General features: G+C 35.5%; 2 long non-coding RNA genes across 2 annotated transcripts in view; one reads left to right on the plus strand and one right to left on the minus strand.

Moving 5' to 3' along the window:
* LOC140685608 (uncharacterized) overlaps window positions 1-18,338 on the plus strand; it is a 64,455-nt gene that overhangs the window by 15,982 nt on the left and 30,135 nt on the right. The gene's annotated exons all lie outside the window — the stretch shown is intronic.
* LOC140685607 (uncharacterized) lies at window positions 92-7,680 on the minus strand. The gene is made up of 3 exons (XR_012058855.1): window positions 7,345-7,680; window positions 3,421-3,480; window positions 92-146 (listed from the first exon to the last, which is right to left on the minus strand). It is a non-coding gene; the product is annotated as an uncharacterized lncRNA (long non-coding RNA).

Consider the following 18,338-nt stretch of genomic DNA (forward strand, 5'->3'; position numbering starts at 1 on the left):
TTCAAGAGGGAGATGTTGAGCAACATTTGTAAGTGCTAGAAATAGAGTGATTTACAGCATCCCTAGTATGAGAAATATTCTGAAGCAGTGACTTAGTTTTCTTATCTTGACCTTGATTTTCTGTCTCAAGTGTAGTCATTTCCTGCCTACAAAGGAAAGAGATAATAACATGAGACACTCCAGTTCTCAAAGCTAAAATTGCACTTGAAAGGAATGTTTCTTTGCTCTTAACCTAAGGTCATTGCTAGATTACATTTCAAAGGTTAAGTAAAATTAAAAGCCTGCTTACTTTGTCTCTTTCTGAAAAAGTATGAAATATAGTTAATAACACCGTATTATATAATTGAAATGGCTAGAGAGTAGACCTTAAACGCTCTCACATAAAACAAGGCAAATGTGTGAAGTGATGGGTGTGTGAATTACTTCAGTGGAAAAATACTTTCCAAATGTGTACATATATCAAATCATCAAATACTCTAAATATCTTAAAATTTTATATAACAAGGTACTTCAGTAAAGCTGAAAAAAGAAAAACCACAAAAATCTAGGATAAGAATGAAAAATGTGAAGAACAGACTCCATAATTTATGAAACTTTAGGAATTACTAAATTCTTAGACCATGTATATTGTATATTATCATATGTACAGAGAACATATGTGCAGTATGGTGAAATCAGGAATGAGTCAATGAAGAATATTAAAACACAATTTGTTTCTCTGCTATTCTTCATGAGAGAGTATGTATCTTCAAAGACAAATGAGAAGTCTTAGAAATTCTAACTGCCAACTTACAGTGACAGACATTATGTGGGCTAATGATGAGAGAAATAGAGATTATTTCCATAGGGACACAATTCTTTACCAAACAAGAGAAGAGACAAAGGGGCTGGGGTTGCCAACACATCACCTTTTGTTTGCTTCCCGGACTGCTAAACTTGAGAGGAAATATGGAGATGGCAAAGGATACAACCTCAAATGACCCGTCCACCGCAAAGAAGGTAATACACGCAGAACAGGGATGTGCCCAGGGCAGAGGGAGAGTATTTGGTGAGGAGGCAGTCTGAGACTCATACTAAAATCAAAGCCTCAATCTTAAGTTACTTCTCCTCTGCACCCTCCCCAAGCAAATGCCCAGATGTACACATACATATCACTTTATCTCAAAAATGACCTGCATAACAAACATAACACAAAAATAGCAGAAACAGTGTATTAAAGGCAGATAAAGAGTGATTATCTGTTATTAAATATTAAGAATAATAAGACATAGAGAGGGAAAGTGGGCCAGCAGGTAAACAACTGAAAGAAATGACAACATTTTAGAGAAATTAAAACATCATTAAAAACATGGAAAAGTAAAATCAGTTCCTCTAAAAACAAAGCAGTAGCATGTAAAGCACACTGGAAAATTAAATGGTATAAAATGAGAAGGTCAAGGTGTTAATTATGAAAAAAGAAGGCCTAATAAACATAGTTGTTATTTCTGGAGGTGAGAACCAAACAAATAAAACAAAAGTGTTCAAAGATATAAAAATAAAACTTAAAGACTTGAAGCTGAATATTGATTTTATAGGGAAAAATGCACAAATCATATGGAACATTGTTATGTAATGCCTTCTGAACTTCAAGAATAAATAATGAATCACAGAACATCCGTGGGGAAAACACTGCAGATAAGAATCAGAAAGTTGGTTCTATAACATCAGCAGATACTTGCTATCTCCTTTCTAACCACAAAATGTAAAGGAGAGTTGCAAAGAGTCACAGGGCAGTCATAGTCACTCTACTGTTTCTACTTTTTCCTTTGTGCAGAGAAAGCAGATAGGAAAGATGTAGGAAATTACTGATTCCTGCAAACATTGTTTCACATCACCAGCAAACACCTAGGCCTTCCTCTCAATCCCTCATCATTTTATGCTTTGTAGCTGCAGGAGGGGCCATCTCAGAGGTAGAAACCCAGACCTTGAAATGAAATGATTAGGAAAGAGGTTGAGTGCAAAGATATGAAAAGCCCATGACCGATAAACAAGTCAGGGTGTTTTTCTGTTCATCTAAGCCAAGGCAAAATACCGGTGTCCAAATACAGATTGTTTTTTTCACTGCTTCTTTTTTTTTTTTTTCCTTTTTTTCCATTGAGTGTCTTATGAGGGTTGGGCAACAGATAGGCACTTATGAGTCAAACGGTGGTTAGTACTTTGACAAACACATGGCCTGTAAAGGAAGATGGACTATAAAAAGCTAAATTAACAAATATAAAGTTACGAGGGAGGAGTAAATAGATGGAGCACAAGAGATTTTTAGGGCAATGAAAGTATTCTATATGATACTGTAGTGGTGGCTACATGTCATTATGCATTTGTCAAAACCCATAGAATGTACAACATCAAGAGTGAACCTTAATGTAAACTATGGACTTTGGTTGATAATAATGTGCCCATGTTGGTTCATCAGTTGTACCAAATATGCCACACTGATGAGGGATGCTGAGGGTAGAGGAGTATATGTGTGTGGGTAGGGAGGGCTATGTGCCAACTCTATTTTCTGCTCAATTCTGCTGTGAACCTGAAACTGCTCAAAAAATAAAGCCTATTAATAAATAAATTATATATGTGTATATATGTGTGTATATATATGTGTGTGTGTGTATATATATATGTAAAGTTACAAGTTAAGATAAAGGCATGGCAAATATAAGTGAGGGAGGTGGGGTGGGCAGTGAAGGAAATCTACCAGGTGTGGAAAAAGCATTACCACATAGTCTAGTCAGGGAGATTTTTCAGAGTAATCACAAGAGCCAGCATCTCCAGAAGAGATGACATCAAGCACAAGCAAGGAAAACAAAAACCATGAGCCCTGACAGAGCTGTATGTACCAGGGTCTTGAGGTGAAAATGATTGGTGGCTTGAAGAGTGTGACTCCCTGGGAGATAATGGGTGAGTGTGCAGGGTGAGATAGGACATTGGAGAGGTACACAGGAGTCAATCCTCATTGAAGCCTCAGGTGAAGAATTTGGATTTTATTCTGATGCAAGAGAGAACCATTGAAGAGTCTTAAGGGAAAGTCATAATTAGACATGTATTTCCCAAAGACTATTCTGGCTAAGCATAAAGAATATGCTAAAAGTGTGGCCATTACAAATAGCCAACCAAAACCAAACATCTTTTATTTCGGCTATACATTCATGCATTTGCTTTATATAGCTATTAAAAAACAAAATATGTATACCCACTAATACCCCATCTTTCATGTTTAGGTTGAGTCCCCATCCAACATTCTGCGAAGGTCTTAGAAGCAATCACCAAGGAATTGGATCATTGTGGTTCTAAGAGGTCTAACATAAGGTGTTAGCTCTCTTGGGACAGAGATTCTGGAAGTTAATCTTTGGGAGAGGGAAATGCTCTGATATGCTGTGTTCTTACCATTTACTTTTCACATCTGGGTTCTCCTTCCCGAGCTGCTTTTGATTGTCTTTCAGGCAACTATAGGAAAACACAAAGAAAGAGACTGTTACCTCCCTCCAAATATTTTCATCTCCTTTTCTAGCTTTCCTTGCCATGAAAACCAAGCCTGCCTTTCCATTTTGTCAAACTTCTCTTTTCCTTTGAAATTGGCAGTTGTAGTTACAGAATGCAATTTGGAAATTGACCACAGGGGCCAGGCTGATGATGGGGCAAAATGTCTGTAGTGTGATCTTTGATCTCAATGTGTCATTTTTAATAATCAGGAAAGTTCCAAGGCTGTAATTGATCAAAATTGGGAATGCAAGTTTCCTGAGTCACCAGAAGAGGTAGGAGGGGACAAAAAGGTAGAAAGACCTTAATAATGGGAAGGTGCAGACTCTCCAGTGAGCCCAAGTAGCATCAGCAGCTTATGAACATCCATGTGCAGTACTAGGACTATCGACCCTGGTCCTCTGAGCCAGAGCAAGGTCCTCCAAACCCTGCTGTCTTACCATCAAAGTACATATAGGGCAATGTAATCTTCACCACTATTCAAGAAATTTTGGGGGTAGGGGATAGCTCAAGTGATAGAGCACTTGCTTAGCATGCGCAAGGTCCTGGTTTCAATCCCCAGTACCTCCTCCAAAAATAAAAGTAAATGAATAAACCTAATTACCTTCCCTCAACAAAATAAATAAAAAAGAAAAATTTAAAGAAAGAAATAAATTTTTTTTTAGATAGAAAGAAATTTTTGTTGTACATATTACTCTTAGGGTTTTCCCATAAATTAAAAATCATTCTTATGAGAATCAAATACAGACTGAATGATGAAGTTGTGACCAGAATGACAATGTGATTACACTGTGGTTATGCAATAGTTAGCAACAGAGCCAGGCTCATAATTCAGTTAATCAAATCTTTCACTACACCTGTTGTACAACAAGCATAGCAGTACTTTGGTCTTTTTCTGCTGTCATCAAATCCCCAACATTGGTCTGTTGTCCTGTTTCTACATAGGGCTGCATATAAAATATCTCAGACTATGAGCTCCACACTTGTTTACTGGCTTTATTCAGAGAAGTCATTTCCTCAGTGTTGGTGTTTACAGTTAAAGAAACATTGTTAGATATTGACATATAGGACCACTAAGCAGAGAATAGAACTTGTTAAATACAAAGTAAATCAGATTTGTAGAGGAAGGGACCCTTTTCTTTTACAGAATATATTCTGTTACAGAGCTTTCTGGATAATATTCAAAAGCGGTCAGATTTTGATATAATGATTATTAGTAGGATAGATTGTAAAATTTAATTTCAGCATCCCTGTCTTCTGTTCTTTTTCTGCCTTCCTAGAGTCCAGTTTTCTCATGATTTCACTTTCCTAAATTGGCCAATGAAAAAAGAATCTACTAAAGTAATTGTCCTTGAGGTTATTAATGATTCACAGATTTAACCTTCTAAGGGATGTTTGTATTTTAAAGTTAAAAAAAAAAACAGGAGCATAAACTTCTTAACTTAGTATGAACCTAGTTAGAGTTTGATGTCATTAATATTACTGAATATAACTGGACGTTAAATGCTGCTGTACATGAAGTAAAAAAAATTTTTTTAAATCAAGCAGAATTCAGGTAACATCAGACATTGGTGATATACAAAGATTTGTTGACTGAATTAATAAATTATCAATATTCTATCATTAAAATATCAGATACTAAGTTAAGCCTAGAAATGTATGTTTGCCAGAGTACTGAGATAATGGCTGATTTTTCCATATTTTAAGACCTACATGTAAGATCCATAACCAAAAAATCCCTAGAAGGGACTATAGGTAGAAAACTCTTTGATATAAATTGTAGTAATATTTTTTGAATCAGTTTCCAAAGGCAAAAGCAATAAAAGCAAAAACAAACAAAATGGACCTTATTAAACCTAAACATTTTGCACAGCAAAGGAAATCATTGACAAAATGGAAAGACAACCTACAGAATGGGAGAAAATATTTCCAAATGATGTGGCTGACAAGTGGTTAATACACAAACTATATAAAAAGCTCATACAATTCAATACCAAACAAACAACCCATCAAGAAATGGGCAGAAGTTCTGAATAGATTTTTTTCAAAGAAAACATACAGAGGGCTAACAGACACATGAAAAGTTGCTTGACATCACTAATTAGTAGAGAAATGCCAATCAAAGCAGCAATGAAATATCACCTCACACCTGTCAGAATGGCTATCATCAAAAAAACTACAAATAACAAACGTTGGAGAGGATGTGGAGAAAAGGAAACCATTATACACTGTTGGTGGAAACATAAATTGGTGCAGCCACCATGAAAACCAGTGTGGAGATTCCTCAAAAAGCTGAAAATAGAACTACATATGATCCAGCAATTCCACTCCTAGGTATATATTCAGAAATAAACAAAAACACAAACACTAATTCAAAAAGACACACATACCTCAGTGTTTATACAACATCACTATTCACAATAGCCAAGAAATAGAAACAGCCTAAATGTCCTCAACAGATGAAAGGATATAGAAGCTGTGAGACATATATATTTATACTATATCTGCTTTATCTATCTATCGTCTAGATAAAATGGAATATTACTCAGTCATAAAAAAGAATGAATTTCTACCATTTGCAAAAACATGGATGGACCTAGAGAAAATTATGTTTAGTGAAATGTCAGACAGAGAAAGAGTTATACTGTTTGATATCACTTATATATGAAATCTAAAAAATAATACAAATGAATATATACACAAAACAGAAACCAATTCACATATACAGAAAACATTCTAGTGGTTACCAAAAGGGAGAGAAAAGGGGGAGGGACATGTTAAGTGTATGGGATTAAGAGAGAGAAACTACCATGTATAAAACAGATAAGCAACAAGGAGATAGCACAGGAAATTATAAATATTTTCTTGTAGTAACTTTGAATGGAGCATGATCTATAAAAATACTGACTCACTATCCTGTACACTTGAAACTAATATAATATTGTAAATCAACTATACTTCAATAAAAAGTAAATCAAAACAACAACAAAAAGGACATGACAATCAATAAGGTTTTATACCAAACAGGGTAGGCCATCAATACAAAGTCTATTAACATAATTTACCACCTTAGAATCTAAGGAAAAAACTTACAAGATTTTCTCAATAGTTTCAAAAAATCCATTTGATAATATTGAGCCCCATTAACAATAAAAATCCTCATAAAATGTATTGTAAGTTGGAACTTCCTTATTTTGATAAAAGCAATATATCAAAAACATACAGCAAGGTTAATAAAAATGAAACAAGAAACAAGTAGGCTTTGCAAGAAATGAAAAGGAAGAGAGAAATGTTTAACTTTATAGCTGATGTGTTAACTATGTAGAAAACCCAGTAACATTAACAAACCATTAAAATAAATGAGAAAGTCAGCAAGGCTGGTGGACACAAAATGACCTTACAAAAGTCAGTAGCATTTCAACAATACCAGGCTAGAGAATAATGTACTTCATAGATTTGCTATTTTCAATGGTATCTGGAAATAAACCTAACAAGAGAATGCAAGAAAAAAACAAAAATTACAACTCTATTAAAACACATTAAAGAGTTGAATAAATACAGTTACAAACAATTTTTGATTGGAATAGTGTATTTGCATTAACATCGCATTTTTTGCCCTCTAGGTAGTCAATGTTATCCCAATCAGAATTCAAGCTGGCACTTCTGATAAAATTAACAAATTAAATTTTTAATGAGTATGGGAGGGAAAAGTCCTCAAAGAGCTAAATCAATTTTGAAACGAAGAGTGATGAAGAGAGCATTTCTGGACACAGTTGATGGGCAACGTCAACATCTATTCTACCTTCTTTTCAGAGAAAGGAAAGCAATTACCATCTTCCTCTGACTCACTTGCCACCAATATTCAAGCTGCAAATTAGGTGCTGCCCAAAGTGAGAAGAGGCCTTTTTATGGCTCTTCCTCTGAAAATCAGGCTCACAAAGAGGAATTTTCTCCGCATAAACATTCTGGTGTCCATTCTCCAGCCTCATAGACATTGTTGGTAGGGGGTGCAGAATTCTTAAATGGACAGTCCTTCTAGAAGCCTCCTGAGCAGGAGGGGCTCCCCTCAGTCAGTTCTGTAGGGTGAGAGTATCTTTATAAGAGGCCCAGCCTCAAACCTACAACTTCAGTCATTCCAATGATTTTTGTAAGCACCAAATTCTTTATATTAAAACCCATCTTACTGGGGAGAAAAATCTGCTCTGCCTTATACTTCTTATGTCAAACCTCTATGATGTCATTGAGGATAGCATCACACTAGATAGCAAGTCATAATAATAAAAACTGTAAGCTGCCAGTAGATACAGGCCAATATTTTTTAAAAATTGAGTACAAAGAAACAGAGCCATCCAAACTTGGATATAATAAAGAAGGAACTACAGTTCAAAGAGAGAAAAGAGTGGATCTTCTATTAGATGAAATTGCAAAATGTGGCTTAGTTTTAGAGAGAGAAAAAAGCAAAATTCCTAATTTAAGCTATATACTAATAGGGATTGATGATGTAAATAACAAAGTCAAAGAAATGTCAGAATAATAGCTTTGTCATATAAGAATGGGGAAAAACTTCTTCAGTTCCACTCCTAGGAAATTACTCAAAACACATATCCACAAAAGCATTTGTACGTGAGTATTTTTAGTAGCTTGATTCATAATAGCCAAAAATCAGAAGCAACTCAAATGCTATGAATAGAAGAATGTATAATCATAATCTTGTATATTTGCACATAAATAGACTCTGGAACATTAAACAATAAAAAAAGAATGAACTTTGGTACACGCAATGTGGATGAATCTCTTCATTAATGTTAAGTAAAAGATAAATGCAAGAGTATGTTCTTTTGTACGGGACCATTTACAAAATGGCAAACATGGGAATAGAAGCCAGAACAGTGTTTGGAGGTGACTGACTGACAAGAGGCATGGAAACTTTCGGGGATAATGAAAAAATTACATATATATCATGATTTGGGTACCAGTTATATGGGTATCCACATTTGTAAAACTCAAGTCTTACACTTAACATTTGCTCATTTCACTATATGCAAATTTTGCTTTAATATAGAAATCGATGAAAGGAAATTTAATTATTTTGAAAGCACCAAATCACAAACCATGGGGCAAAAAGATAACAAATTTTATATCAACATTTAGGATTTCCAGTAAATAAAAAATGTAACTAGCATATAGATGCTCTGTAAGAATAGGTATTTGTAATAGCTAACAGAGATTCTTTGTGTGAGCCAACATTAGTCAGTCTCCTGAACCTCCTCCTAGTCCCGTCTATGCACTTCCTTGTAAAATCCAGTTTTAACAAGAATCTTGCTATGAAACTTTTAATAGAAACCTCGCCCCGATAGCTCAAATTCTTCATCCTCCGCCATCCCCCAAGTAATATCTGATCATCCCAGCCTGTCTTCAGCAAGAATTCACTCAGGTTGGTTTAGCCGAACCACCTTTATCCCTATTTCTTCTTAGCAATTTTTCACCCACTGACCACCCCCCCAACTCTGTTCCATAGTTATAAATCCCCACTTGCCCATGCCATACTTGGAGTTGAGCCCCATCTGTCTCCTAGACTGTAAAATCAGGTCTTCTTTGCCATCTTTCACATGTGTCATTGAGTATTTTTTACTTTAACTTGGCTAACACTCAAGAGGTGAGTCTGCAGTATTCAAAAGGTGCTTGCTAATCCACAAGAATGCAAGAAACCAAATTAAAAAAAGATGAGTAAAGGATTTGAACAGTAAACATTTGAAAGAAGCTTTGGTGCCTAACGAGCATATGAATAAATACAGAAAATCACCAACAAACAACCAGAAAAATGAAAATTAAAATAACACTTGGATACAAATTTATATTAAAATGAATGAATGGCAGAATTAGGAAACATGCATGTTCCAAGTGTAGGAATGGATGTGAAGATGCAGAAGCTATCCAGAAAGGGGGAGTAGAAGGTGCAGCCTCTTCTTAGAAAAGAAACAGGGTGCATTCCAGGTCACTACCTCCAAAGGGATGTAAGAGGTGTGTTCTCAATGTCCACAGAAGGACTTTGGTGCGAGGGTTGGCAGTGAATGAATGGTATGAAGTGAGTGCAGATAATGAACATGCAGAAGCAGCTACATAGCAGATGCACTTACTCTAACAATTACAGATCTCAAAGATATTGATGAGTAAAGAAAGTAAATAATAGACTCATGTGACATATTATCATTTGTATCTATTCAAATTTTAGATAAATAGATCCATTCTCTCTAAGGTTACAGGTGAAATATGCTAAAATTGATACTTAGGGGAACAGGAGTGAGATTGAGAATCAGGGAGGAAGGGGAAAAAATAATGAGAATGGTCTTGCATAGGTGAAAGTTGATAATAGGTTAAGAACTGGGGAGTATGGAATGGACCTTGAGAGCATTATGCTAAATAAAAAAATCAGACAGAGAAAGACAAATACTATATATGTGATCGCACTTATATGTGGTATCTTAAAGTCACCAGCACATAGATACAGAGAAGAGATTGATGGTTGCCAGAAGTGAGGGGTGGCAGGGAGTGAGAGAAATATGTGAAGGTGGTCAAAAGGCACAAAATTCCAGTTATAAAATAAATAAGTCTTGGGGATGTAACGTACAGCACAGTGGCTACAGTTAATAACACATTATAGATTGGAAAGTTGTTAATAGAGAAGATCTTAGAAGTTCTCATCACACGCAAAAAACTGCAACTGTGTGAGGTGATCAATGTTAACTAAACTTACTGTAGCAATTATTTTGCAGTATAAACAAATGTTAAATTATTATGCTGTACACCTGAAACTAATACAATATTATATGTCAATGACATCTCAATAAAACTGGGGAAAATAATAAATAAACAATAACAAATAATAATATAATAAATAATAAATAATACAACATAATATATATTATAAAATATATAAAATATAAATATACAATGATTAATAAAATAAATAAGAACTTGGGAGTATGGTTAATTTTAAAAATAGACAAAAGAATCTCATGACAGGGGCTTAAACCAAGGCCATCTTAACAGTTGCTACCACTTTTTAGCACTCCTCAGTTTCTCTCTTCGTGGTGATTTCCTTATTCTTTTCTCCACTTTTAAAGCACCTGCAACTTTATTAAAAATTGAATGAAAATGGCAATGCAAAATACTTCTCAGTGGTCTCAAAGAAGAGTTAGTTTTGAAAATCTCTAGCCCATTCTTTCTTTATTTTTTTGGAAAATGTAACAGCATCACCGAAATTTGTTAGATTCTACCTTTGCTTAAATATTAGCTAATAAGAATAAAGAGGGAAAGTCTATGTGATCACCTACATGAGGAAAATTCACCTGCTTCAGCCTTGGGACTTTGCCTCAGATGCTCCAGTCTCTGATGTCTGGCCAAGCACTTGATACATTTAAAACGTAATGGCAGAATTCATCTTCATTTATAAACTGACTATACTTCAAGTAAAAAATAAATTAATTTTTTAAAAAGTAATGGCAGAATGTTGAGACAATGAATCAAGTTTGTCTTAAGGCCGATTTTCCTATATTTTGTTTACTATCTCTCCTTTCTAAAGTCAGGGGCACACTAAAGCTTTATTCTCTGGGAAATATCCAAGGTTTTAATTTGATTATTTTAGTCCTGAGCAGGAATGCATGGCTTCTTTATGAACAGTTATAGAGATTCAGTTATGAAGATTTCTCCAAAAACCTTCTACAAGTTCTAAATCCATCTTGTCTGAAGAAATTAAGACTGTGTCTAATTCCACCAGAGGCAGTATAGATTTTCTGTTATTGAATCTTCCTTTAAACTATCACCTTTGAAAGTCTGGGTCATAGAGAGATCATAAGATACTCAAGATGATCAAGAACAATAAAACTATCAATCTATAGTTCTGAAGTTTTTTATGCCATTATTAAGAAATTGTCCTATTATTTTTCGTCAATTAGGGCCTGTTTGCGTGATGTGTTCATAGGTACACACAAACTTCAGATAGATAGGTAGATGATGTAGAGGAGAAAAACTTATCCTCTGCTTTCTTTAGGTCTCTGGCTGGGCCTAAAATTAAATTGACATAAGACAGGTTAACAGGAGAAAAGCATACAAATTTTATTTAATTTTTGCATATACATGGGAGCCTTCACAAGAGAATGAAGACCAGAAGAAACAAGCAGAACAGGAAGCTTTTATACCTTTTAGACAAAGAAACAAAACATCTGTGAAGAATTGACAAGGCAGAGGGGTTTAGGCTAAGGGAAATAAATGGTGAAGATGTAACACAGTTTGTTTATATAGCTTTCTTGGTCCTCAGTTCCTTGTCTCTGGTGATAAGAATTTCTCCCTTCCTCCTGGTACAGGAGAGCATCTTTCAAGTGAGCAATTTAGCTCATGCTTTCAGGGAAGAGCGGAAAGGGTGAGGAGGTCAGAATAACTGTCCTGCTTCTGCTGTTTCCTCAAACTCCTTCAGCTTAAAATAGTCTATATACCAAGATGCTGCATTTGGAGGTAGGACATCGTGAACTCCATCACTGAGTAGATGGAGAGAAGATTCATACATTCTAAACATAATGTGTGTATCAGGTACAGATTTCCAGAAGAAGGAAACATTCCTGATTATCCATTTAATATTGAATTCTTTAGATGAGCAGCAGGCAGAAGGCTAACCCTGCATCCCCTCGGTCCCCTCAGAGAACCATCATCAGGCTTCACACCCTCCCATGTTCCAGAAGGCCTAGAGCACAGCCTGGATATACCTTCTTGAAAAGAAGTCTTATTTAAGTTCTCTCAAGTAAGCAGACAAGGCTTGCAAGCTTTGGCGTCTTGCTGACTTCGTGTCTAATGACTTAAACTGCCTCTTCTAACTGTGAGTCTGAAACCTTTGTGCCCTAAATTTCAAAACTTGTACGAATGGGGATAACAATGTCTTCTTCATTGTATTATTAGGAGGATTTAACCCAACTGTACAATATGTTTGGCACCCTTCAGCTGCTTGATAAATATCATTTCCTTTTCCCCTCAGTACCATTGGAGTAGAGTGACTGAGAATAGATCTGGAAAACCCTTGGTGCAAGACTCATAGCTCTTTCATTGGGTGAATGACCACACAGAGGCATGGGGTAACGGTTGCATCTGGAGAAAGTAAAGAACGTTATCATAGGAAAAGGAAAGGGAGTGGGTTGAGTCTGATTCTTATCGTTTCTGTTTCCTCCATCTGGCAGATTTGATAGGGATTTGTTTGACAGCTGTAAGAGGAACTGGGGCTCTCCAGTTCCGTCTCACCTAAGATCTATCACTGCCTCTCTGTTTCTGTGTTCCCTTCATCTCCAAATATATACAGCATCTGCCAAGATTCTCTAATTACAGAAAGGTCCCCTGGAAATGCCAGGAATAATCTTAAATTTCATTTCGGGGAATAATTTTATCCTCTCACATCACATCTGTGATCTAAATGACTGCCAAACATTGGAAATGCAGTTACTTTCACCAAACGTCTTTTTTCATTTTGGTTTTTCCTGCTGAATTTTAGCTCTTCATCATCTCTTGACTGGTGTATTTTAAGAGTTTCTTAACTTTGTCCATTTTTTCTCTTTCATTTCACCTTACACACTGAGTTCATACAATTCTCTTTAAAATATAAGCCACGTTACATCTTTCTCCAACTCATAAATTTTCACTACATTATCACTTCCCAAGTGCTTTTGAAGACTTTTTTTTTGTTGTCTAATGAAATGTATTTTGTACACAAGAATGTTTCTATTTTTTTTAATTTTTGTGAGCTACGTTTTATCATGTTTGTTTTTTATTGAAGTATAGTCAGTTTGCAATGTGTCAATTTCTGGTGTACAGCGTAATGTTTCAGTCATACATACACATACATATATTCCTTTTCATATTTTTTCCTTATAGGTTACTACAAGATATTGAATATAATCCCTTAGAGAAGAAACTTGTTTATTTTATATATAGTAGTTAATATCTGTAGAAGACTTTATCATCAAATGCTGAATCTCATTTTCAAGTCCTTCTCCAATTGGATCTATTCATGAACAATTTGTTATAATTACCAGACAATTTATTAATTGTATTTCCTGAACCACTATATACTTCAAACTCATACATTTTCGCACACTGTCTCTACACTTTAGAAAGTCTTTTCCAGTTTGGTCAACAATCCTAACATTTGCAGCACAATCCAAACAGCAGTTCCTCAAACATGTCCTTCCTTTCTGTCTTTCTAATTCAGAATTCCATTCATTCTTTCCTCTTGTTTCTACAGCACAATATTTATGCTTCTACCTAGAACACATTAACGTCTGCCCTATCTTGAAAAGAGGCTGTTGTGATGTAGTGGAAATTACCCATGACTTGACACCAGGAATCACACCCTGGTAATCATTTTGCAACATATACATGTATCAAATCATCATTCTATACACTCTTAAAAACTTCACTTTATAGCAGAAGTCAACTTGAAAAGTTTTTATGCTTTCTCAGCTATATAATCTCTAATTTCTTAAAGTTACAGAATGGTGATTAACTACAGTGCTTCTTGAAGTGGCTTAGCAATTTTTCATCAGCATTAGAGGACTGTAATCTGTCCTCTGTGTTAATTTTTTCTTGAGGTCAAGAGTGCTGTCACATATAGGCTTTCCATAAATACTGATTTACCTTGAAAAGAAGGGAGCATTTTTCATTGCAGAACAGATTTAAATTAAACTCTTTAAGAACAGTTGTATCATTTTTCCCTCCATTGCCAAAGAAGACATACAGATGGTACATGAAAAGGTACTCAACATCACTACTTATCAGGGAAATGTATATCAAAATCACATTGAGTTATCACCTCACACCTGTTAGAATGGCTGTTATCAAAAACATACATATATATAAATAAATCTATCTATATACACACACACACGGCAGGTGGTGGTAATGGTGTGGAGAAATTGGAACCCTTGTGCATCGTTGGTAGGTAGCCAAATGGTGCAGGTACTATGGAAAATTGTATAAAGACTCTTCAAAAAATTAAAAACATAATAACCATATGATCCAGTATATACCCTGCTTCTGGATATACATCAAGAAATCAAAATCAGGATCTCAAAGAGGTATCTTCACTCTTAAGTTTATTGTAGTGTCATTCACAATAGCCAAAATATAGAAACAACACAAATGTCTACTCATAGATGAATGGATAAAGAAAACCTGGCATATGCATACAGTTGAATATTATTCATCCATAAAAAAGAAAGTACTCTACCATTTACAACAACATGGGTGAACCTTGAGGCTATTATGCTTAGGTGAAATTACCCAGTCACAGAAGGACAAATAATGCATAATTTCAATTTACATGTGGAATTGAAAATAGACAAACTCATAGACACAGAAAGTAGAGTGGTTGCTGCAAAGAGCTGGGGGAGAGGAGGAAATGGGGCATTGTTCAATGGATATAAAGTTTGGTTATGCTACATAAGTAAGTTTCAGAGATCTGCAGTAAACATAGCACCTATAGTCAATAATAAGGTATTGTGCACTTTAAAATATGTTAAGATACAATAAACCTCCTAGAAGAAAAAGTAGGCAAGACATTATCTGACATACATCCCAAAAATCCTCTCCTAGGGCAGTCTACTCAAGCAATAGAAATAAAAGCAAGAATAAACAAATGGGACCTAATGAAACTTATAAACTTCTACACAGCAAAGGAAACCATAAGAAAAACAAAATGACAGCCTACAGAATGGGAGAAAATTCTTGCAAGGGAAACTGACAAAGGCTTGATCTCCAGAATATATAAGCGGCTCATATGACTTAATAAGAGAAAAACAAACAACCAAATTCAAAAATGAGCAAAAGACCTAAACAAGCAATTCTCCAAGGAAGACATACTAACTGGTCAATAGGCACATGAAAAAATGCTCAATATCACTAATTATCAGAGAAATTCAAATCAAAACTACAATGAGGTATCACCTCACACCAGTCAGAATGTCCATCATTCAAAAGTCCACAAATGACAAATGCTGGAGAGGCTGTGGAGAAAAGGGAACCCTCCTTCACTGCTGGTGGGAATGCAGGTTGGTGCGGCCACTGTGGAAAACAGTATGGGGATTCCTCAAAAGACTAGGAATAGACTTACCATATGACCCAGGAATCCTGCTCCTGGGCATATATCCAGAAGGAACCCTACTTCAAAATGACACCTGCACCCCAGTGTTCATAACAGCACTATTTACAATAACCAACACATGGAAACAGGCTAGATGTCCATCAACAGATGACTGGATAAAGAAGAGGTGGTATATGTACACAATGGAATACTATTCAGCCATAAAAACCAACATCATCACACCATTTGCAGCAACATGGATGTCCCTGGAGAATGTCATTCTAAGTGAAGTAAGCCAGAAAGAGAAAGAAAAATACCATATGAGATCACTCATATGTGGAATCTAAAACAAATAAAATAAAAGTAAGTTCAAAACAGAAGCAGACTCATAGACATAGAATAGAAACTTGTGGTTGCCAAGGGGGTGGGGGGTGGGAAGAGACAAACTGGGATTTCAAAATGTAGAATAGATAAACAAGATTATAGTGTGTAGCACAGGGAAATATATACAAGATCTTATGGTAGCTCACAGAGAAAAACAATGTGACAATGAATATATGTATGTTCATGTATAACTTAAAAATTGTGCTTTACACTGGAATTTGACACAACATTGTAAAATGCTTATAACTCAACAAAAAAGTTAAGAAAAAAAACACAGAGAAGAAAATACAAGGAAATTGGAGGTGAATATATTTAGCACATTGATCAGGGTGATGAAATCACAGGAGTTTACATATGTAACAACTTAACAAAATGTATACTTTAAATATGCAAATTTTTACATACCAATTATATCTCAATACAAAGAAAAAGAAAGGAGCACAGGACAACCAGCTATAAAATACGGAGCTGGCAAGTAGTGATTCAGCTCACCTTAGTAACCGCATGTCCTCCTGTGCTCCTAATCCCAGTGCACACCATACTCAGACCCTCCTCAGGGCCTTTATATAGTATATATAAAGACTATATATATATATATAGTCTCTCTGGTAGTCAATCCCACAGATTTTTGCCTAATCTGGTTATTCTCAATTATCCAGGTCTCTCCTCAGAGATTAGATGTTCATAACATCACACTCCTTCCTCTGCTGTATTTAATTCATAGTACTTTTAACTACCTGAACTGTATAATTTATATAATTGTCTGTAACTCCTTTCTGTTAATAAAACAAGTTCTATGAGGTGGAATGTTTCCATTTTGTTGTCAATCGTATCTGCAGTGCATGGAATTTGGTTCCTTGTGAACCAAATAATTTCTATGAGTAATTCACTAAAATGAAATACACTATGGCTCAAGAACCTGAAAAAAATCTGACTTCAGAGTACGAAAGTAGTTAAATAATAGCCATCAGTGATTAATAGCCTACGATGTTCCTGTTAACATTCATGCATTGTTTCATTTATCTTCACAACTGAAGCTAGGATCTGGCAACATTATTATCCCCATTGTGGACATAAGGACATGGAATCCCAGAAACCAAGGAATTTGTCCAGGATTACAAGTAAAGAAGGACTATTATCAAATATAAGTTTAATCCAGCTTTGTGATTTCCCAGTGAATGATTTATCAGAAACTATCCATTTCTCTTTTATCTGATTGTATGACCTTCAAGAAATGCTGCTAACCTCCCTTACCAAGTTCACCAATAAAGAGTGCTCTAGACAGGAATTACCTATATTTTACTCACTGAGAATAAAATATCTCCCATCACCAATTAATCAGCGTATCCAACTATGTGACACATTTTCATATTTAATATTGCATTTTCCCAAGATCACAGTATGTGAGGATAATAACCACCACTTTGGATAGTAGATACGGAAAAATAATGAGATAATCTAATAAATTTCCTAAGAGTGTGCAGGGCAGAGATAAAGCCTGAGATAATTATCAGTTGTTACAATCAATGTAAGTTGAGTACTTCACTCAGCCTTGTGAGTTCCTTGAGTACTGCTGAATCTAGCTGCCCTGAGTGTAGCAGCATGCTGGACCTAGAAAAGTCCCTGGACTGCAGAGGCATCATTCATAGATGCCAATCATCAGAACTCCAGAGGGTACCTCCACCCCTTTCCTCTTCACATCAGCCTGGATTTTTAAAATAGAACTGAAATCCAGCCAATAGCCTTCTCCAGGAGTTGGGTATAAGATCCTAAACAGGAATGGCTGAAGAGCAGAATGAGAAAGGGTCTTTCCAACCACAAAGGTGAGCAAACCAAGACACTCCCATCTCTCTGAGTCTTAACTGGCTTCATTTACAACATGGTCTAATTGAATCAGCATCCTCTTGCTGCCTTAATGTTAATAAAGTAAGAGAAGTTCAGGGTTGTCCAAAAGAGATCACCAACCCTATCACAACGCAGTAATAGATACATGTCAGAAATTTTGAAAATCAACATAAAGAGGGAGACAAAAAAAAAAAAAAAAGGAAAACTCCTTTGGGTCTCAGTATTCTGAAGCAGATAAGTTTACCTTCTGCTTTTCTTGAATGAGAATCACATGTGCTTTTTCATATCAGCCAGAAAACATTTATTGAGAGCCTTCCTTCTTCAGAGTATGAGCAAGAATTTCAAGGCTTTCTCAAAGAGTTTAAAGACACTGCCCTTGTAGTCAAAGAATCCACTATCTACAAGACTTACACCCATGTAGTCATGACACTAGGCAGGATGTATTTAGTGTCATCAGTGTGTATAACTGTTTACAAGG

This window comes from Vicugna pacos, chromosome 15, assembly GCF_048564905.1.
Source record: "Vicugna pacos chromosome 15, VicPac4, whole genome shotgun sequence".
Taxonomy (NCBI): Eukaryota; Metazoa; Chordata; class Mammalia; order Artiodactyla; family Camelidae; genus Vicugna; species Vicugna pacos.